This window comes from Triticum urartu, chromosome 3A, assembly GCF_056163025.1.
Source record: "Triticum urartu cultivar PI428250 chromosome 3A, HENAU_Tu73, whole genome shotgun sequence".
Classification (NCBI taxonomy): Eukaryota; Viridiplantae; Streptophyta; class Magnoliopsida; order Poales; family Poaceae; genus Triticum; species Triticum urartu.
Window position 1 is genome coordinate 572,336,734 of NC_141875.1, and position 7,135 is coordinate 572,343,868.

The window sequence follows — 7,135 nt, forward strand, 5'->3', positions numbered from 1 at the left end:
ATTTGTCACTCCGTGTATCGGAGAGGTATCTCTGGGCCCTCTCGGTAATGCACATCACTATAAGCCTTGCAAGCAATGTGACTAATGAGTTAGTTACGGGATGTTGCATTGCGGAACAAGTAAAGAGACTTGCCGGTGTATCTATAATTTTTGATTGTTCCATGCCAATATTATACAACTTTCATATAATTTTGGCAACTTTTTATACTATTTTTGGGGACTAACATATTCATCTAGTGCCCAGTTCTAGTTCCTATTTGTTGCATGTTTTTTTGTTTCGCAGTAAATCCATATCAAACAGAGCCCAAACGGGATAAAAACTGACGGAGATTTTTTTGGAATATATGTGATTTTTGGGAAGAAAAATCAACGCAAGACGATGCCTGAGGGGCCACGAGGCAGGGGGGTGCGCCCCAGGGGGTCAGGCGCGCCCTGGGCCCTCGTGGCCACCCTGTAAGGCGGTTGATGCCCTTCTTTGGCCGCAAGAAAGCTAATATCCGGATAGAGATCGTGTTAAAATTTCAGCCCAATCGGAGTTACGGATCTCTGGGAATATAAGAAACGATGAAAGGGCACAATCTGGGAACGCGGAAATAGAGAGAGACAGAGAGACAGATCCAATCTCGGAGGGGCTCCCGCCCTCCCATGCCATGGAGGCCATGGACTAGAGGGGAAACCCTTCTCCCATCTAGGGAGAAGGTCGAGGAAGAAGAAGGAGGAGGGGGGCTCTCTCCCCCTTGCCTTCGGTGGCGCCGGAACACCGCCGGGGGCCATCATCATCACCGCGATCTTCACCAACACCTCCGCCATCTTCACCAACATCTCCATCACCTTCCCCCATCTATCTACAGCGGTCCACTGTCCTGCAACCCTTTGTACCCTCTACTTGAACATGGTGCTTTACGCTTCATATTATTATCCAATGGTGTGTTGCCATCCTATGATGTCTAAGTAGATTTTCGTTGTCCTATCGGTGGTTGATGAATTGCTAGGATTGATTTAATTTGCTTGTGGTTATGTTGTTGTCCTTTGGTTCCCATCATTTGAACGCGCGTGTGGATCACACCATAGGGTTAGTTTTATGTTGATAGGACTATGTATTGGAGGGCAAGAGTGACAGAAGCTTTAGCCTAGCATAGAAATTGATGCATACGGGATTGAAGGGGGGCCAATATATCTTAATGCTATGGTTGGGTTTTACCTTAATGAAAGTTAGTAGTTGCATATGCTTGCTAATAGTTCCAATCATAAGTGCATAGAATTCCAAGTCAGAGATGACATGCTAGCAGTGGCCTCTCCCACATAAAACTTGCTATCGGTCTAGTAACGTAGTCAATTTCTTAGGGACAATTTCGCAACTCCTATCACCACTTTTCCACACTCGCTATACTAACTTTATTGTTTCTTTATCTAAAAAGCCCCTACTTTTTATTTATGTGCATGTTATAGTCTTGTAAACCTATCCTGTTACACCTAAAAAGTACTTCTAGTTTCATACTTGTTCTAGGTAAAGTGAACGTTAAGCGTGCGTAGAGTTCTATCTGTGGTCGATAGAACTTGAGGGAATATTTATTCTGCCTTTAGCTCCTCATTGGGTTCGACACTCTTACTTATCGAAAGAGGCTACAATTGATCCCATATACTTGTGGGTTATCACCGGTAACGAGACTGAACTAGGTATTGAGATACCGACGATCGAATCTCGGCCAAGTAACATACCGATGACAAAGGGAACAACGTATGTTGTTATGCGGTTTGACCGATAAAGATCTTCGTAGAATATGTAGGAACCAATATGAGCATCCAGGTTCCGCTATTGGTTATTGACCGGAGATGAGTCTCGGTCATGTCTACATAGTTCTCAAACCCGTAGGGTCCGCACGCTTAACGCTCGGTGACGATCGGTATTATGAGTTTATGTTTTTTGATGTATCGAAGGTAGTTCGGAGTCCCGGATATGATCACATACATGACGAGGAGTCTCGAAATGGTCAATACATAAAGATCGATATATTGGAAGGCTATGTTTGGACATCGGAATGGTTCTGGATGAGTTCGGGATTTACCGGAGTACCGGGGGGTTACCGGAACCCCATGGGGAGTGTATGGGCCTTAATGGGCCTTAGTGGGAGAGAGGAGGAGGCGGCCAAGGTGGAGGGTGCTACCTCTTGAGCACTACATTGGTTTTCCCTTGAAGAGGAAAGGGTGATGCAGCAAAGTAGCGTAAGTATTTCCCTCAGTTTTTGAGAACCAAGGTATCAATCTAGTAGGAGACTACACGCAAGTCCCTCGTACCAACACAAACAAATAAGAACCTTGCAACCAACGTGATAAAGGGGTTGCCAAGCCCTTCACGGTCACTTACGAGAGTGAGATCTCATAGAGATAATAATAATAAGATAAATAGCTTGTTGACGGGAGATTAATATAATGGAGAATAGACCCGGGGGCCATAGGTTTCACTAGTGGCTTCTCTCAAGATAGCATAAGTATTACAGTGGGTGAACAAATTATTGTCGAGCAATTGATAGAAAAGCAAATAATTATGAGAATATCTAGTCATGATCATGTATATAGGCATCACGTCCGTGACAAGTAGACCGGCTCCTGCCTGCATCTACTACTATTACTCCACACATCGACCGCTATCCAGCATGCATCTATAGTATTAAGTTCATAAGAACAGAGTAACACATTAGGTAAGATGACATGATGTAGAGGGATAAACTCAAGCAATATGATATAAACCCCATCTTTTTATCCTCGATGGCAACAATGCAATACGTGTCGTTTCCCTTTCTGTCACTGCGATCGAGCATCGCAAGATTGAACCCAAAGCTAAGCACTTCTCCCATTGCAAGAAAGATCAATCTAGTATGCCAAACCAAACTGATAATTCGAAGAGACTTGCAAAGATAACCAATCATACATAAAAGATTTCAGAGAAGAATCAAATATTGTTCATAGGTAGACTTGATCATAAACCCACAATTCATCGGATCTCGACAAACACACCACAAAAAGAGTTACATCGAATAGATCTCCAAGAAGATCGAGGAGAACTTTGTATTGAGATCCAAAGAGAGAGAAGAAGCCGTCTAGCTAATAGCTATGGACCCGAAGGTCTGAAGTAAACTAATCACACATCATCGGAGGGGCCATGGAGTTGATGTAGAGGCCCTTCGTGATCGATGCCCCCTCCGGCGAAGCTCCGGAAAAGGCCCCAAGATGGGATCTCTTCGGTATAGAAGGTTGCGGCGGTGGAAATAGGGTTTCGTGGTGCTCCTGGATGTTTTCAGGGTATGTGGATATATATAGGAGGAAGAAGTAGGTTGGTGGAGCCACGAGGAGCCCATGAGGGTGGAGGGCGTGCCCAGGGGGTAGGCGTGCCCCCTGCCTCGTGGCCTCCTCGTTGATTGCTTGACGTCTACTCCAAGTCCTCTAGATCACGTTTGTCAGGGGGATGGACCCCGGGCAGGCAACGGAACCCGGATCCTCTTCGGAAACAACGGGGTTGGCACTGCCCCTCAATACCGGCATGCGCTTGGCCGGGTCGCTCGACCCGGCCAAGCCCCGCAAGCCGGCCAGACTAGCCGACCCGACAAGACACGTCGACTCGGCCCCAACAACTAGTGCAAGACAGCTGAACCCGGCACGACCGAAGCCTCCTCAACAAGCCAGTACCACCCGTGGCGTGCTACGCAATCCAACCGCGGGTCAACATCCATCCCATCCAGGCCGTATGATGGGACGAGACCTCAATCAACGATGACCAACGTAACAGTGCCCCGCCCATGCCTCTGGTCAGCAGGAACGTGCCAACAGTGCCCCTCACCTACCCGCTGACCAGGGCTGGCGTGGCTACAGTGCCCCCGCCTTCACCGCTGACGACAGCAAGCGGCAACCTGACGGAGAGCATTGTACATGACTCGACTCGGCCATGCCCTGATGATCGACAAGACGGAGCTCAGTCCCCCTAGGCGTGCGGGGGCCGCACCTAGGGGAACCCGGCGAACCACAAGCCCTCAGCGGCACCTGGCCCGGGTTCCCGGACACCGACAATACGGACCCACCGACTTGTAACATTACCACTGTACCCCTGGGGGGTTGACCTATAAAACCCCCCAGGAGCCCTCATGCATGGGGACGGAGGGAAGAGAACTCATTCCATCACACACACCAAGTTAGCAACACCCGAGGAGAGGGAACTGCCTAAGCCTTGGCCAGCTTCTTTCCTCCTCCATACAGCTCCAGGAGCAACATTGTACTAGCAATCATACAACAACACTCGGCAGGACTAGGGGTATTATCTCTCCGGAGAGCCCCGAAGCTGGGTATGTCCCGCGTCCCGCGCCCGCTCATTCCAACCTCGCCTCTGGAGTCCACCAGCACCCTCGAGCCTCCTCCTCTCTTTTGCCATCCCTTGGCATCTGTCGTGCGCCCACCACGACAGTTCGCGCCCACCGTGGGGCAGCTTGAGGAGCTAGCTGGGAACATGCTTCAGACAGGGCCCTTCTCCTACACCGACGAGTCCGTCGCGCTGGCGGACGACGTCGGCGGTGCGCTTGTCGCCTCCTTCACCGCGCTGCGCATCTCTGATGCGTTCGCGGCCGACGAGTACCCCAGCGAGGTGCTCAGCTACTCCGACTCTCCCCTCTCCCTCGGTGGTGGCATTTCCGCCGGGGCAATGGACGTCCATGTGGAGGTCTTCGTCACTGGCGACGGCGCCTCCTCCTCGTCGAGCAAGACGAGGAAGGCAGCCGAAGCCAGGGCCGCAGTGGAACGGATCAAGCCGTCCGATCCGTTGCGTGCCGCGATGCAAAGCCTCTGCATCCCCATCGACACCGACGTCGACACCACCAACGTCGCTGAGGCCCGAACCCAGCTCGAGGAAAGGCGCCAACAGATGCTAGACCTGTCCGAGACGCTCGCTGCCACTCAGCGTCGCCTGGACGCCACTCGGCTGGAGCGTGATGCCGCCTACGGATTCACGCCCGCCGTGGCCGACCCAAGTCGGGTCGCCGATGTGCGTGCCCGGGGAGGAGCGATCGGCCGGGCCCTTGCCACCGTCCCAACTGTCTATGAAACCCCAGTGAAGAACATGCGCACTGCCCAGACAGCCGCAGCCGGCCTGGACCAGCTCGCGGGTGAGGAGCTGAAAGAGCGCATCGGGCGGATGCGCAAACTCCTCCACGCCGCCAACACCCAACAGGACCGCCTCAACCAGCTCGCCAAGCCAGCGGGATCCGGCTCCGCCCGCCTTGGTGGGTCCGGCGAACTTCTGCACACCGCTTCCTCGCCACCCGGCGAGGCGCACTCCGGCTGAGCCCGGACTCGGCCCGACCCGGCCGCTACGGCCGCCAATGGATTGGGCGACGAGCCCGTCCTAGAGATCCAGCGCAGACCTGGCCAGCATGGCCGGCGTCCGGGTCCTACCGACCGGCCCCCGTGGCCTGGCCACAAGTCGACTCGGCCCGCGCGCCATCGACGACGCGGACGCTCGCCACCGCCTAGATCGGCTCGCTCACTCCCTGGAGGTGGAGGAGAGTGGCGCTATCGGCCCGGCGTGCTTCGGCCCCCGCATCCGGGAGGAGCCCTTCCCTAAAGGATTCATGCTCCCCCGCGACACCCCCAAGTGCAACGGGACGGTGAAGCCAGGAGACTGGCTCACCGACTACACCACGGCCATTGGCATCACCGGTGCCAATGATCGTCTCGCCGTGTGCTCGAAGGGTCGGCCTGCACGTGGTTGAACAGCCTGCCGATGGGCAGCATCAACACGTGGGTGGACTTCGAGGAAGCCTTCATCCGCAACTTCACGGGGACCTACAAGCAACCCGGCCGCCCTAGCCAACTCGCCATGTGCGTGCAGGGGGCTGTGGAGACCGGTCGCGAGTACCTCGCACGCTGGACCGAGCTCCGGAATAGCTACGAGGGCGTCCATGAAGTCCAGGCGATCCAGTACTTCGTCAACGGGTGCCGAGACGGCACCCTCCTCAAGCACAAGTCTTACTCTCCGAGCCGGCCACCATGGCCGCACTCATGGTGACGGCGGACAAGTACGCCAATGCCGACTCAGCCATGAAGATCCAGGTGGCGCTGGATGAAGCCGGCAAGGCGAAGCCGGTTCCCCCTCCGAAGCCGGCCGGCGAAAGCAGCCGACAGCAGCATCACCAGAACAACAAGCGCAAGGCCGACCAGCCGGCGCCACATCGTGGCCGCCGAGCCTGCGGCGGACCCGGCGGCGAAGCACCGGCAAACCAGCAAGACGGCATGGCAACCCGCCATGAGCTTCGAGCAGCTGCTCGACGTCCCCTGCAAGCACCACAGCGGCGAAAAACCCTCCACGCACATGCTCCGGCAGTGCGCCATCACCAAGCGCATCATGAGGAGCGACGTCCCGCCCCCTCCGTCTCCGGCTCCAGGCGCGGGGCAGCCGCCTCTGCCTCCACCACCGCCTCCAGCTGGCGGCGCGATGCGCAACGACGCCTAGCCGGACCAGAACGCGGCCTACGTCATCTTCACCAGCCTCGGCGATGACAAGCACAGTGAGCGCCTCCTTCGGCAGGAGGTGAACATCATCGTCCCAGCCAAGCCGGAGTTCATGCATTGGTCAGATCGCCCGATCACCTAGACCCGAGAGGATCACCCGGCAGTCATGCCGAGCCCGGGTGGTTACACCCTCATCCTCAACCCCACCATCGTCGCGCGGAGCACATGCAAGTTCTCCTGAGTCCTCAACGATGGCGGCAGCAGCATCAACATCCTCTACCGCGACACGATGACCAAGCTCGGCCTCAAGGCCGAGGACCTGGAGCCGACCCGGACGATCTTCCATTGGCCGGGTCCAGCTAGACGTCCTGTTTGGTGACAGCAGCCACTTCCGGCGCGAACCGATCTGGTTCGAAGTGGTGGACCTGTCCAGCGCGTATCACGCGTTGCTGGGCCGGCCCGCGCTCGCCAAGTTCATGGCGGTTCCCCACTACTCGTACCTGAAGATGAAGATACCGGGTCCCAAGGGCCTCATCACCATCACCGGCGATTACCGCAAGTCCCTGGAGTGCGCCCGAGATGGCGCCAAGTTGGCCGAGTCGCTGGTCATTGCCGAGGAGCGGCGCCAGCTCGATCGGATCAT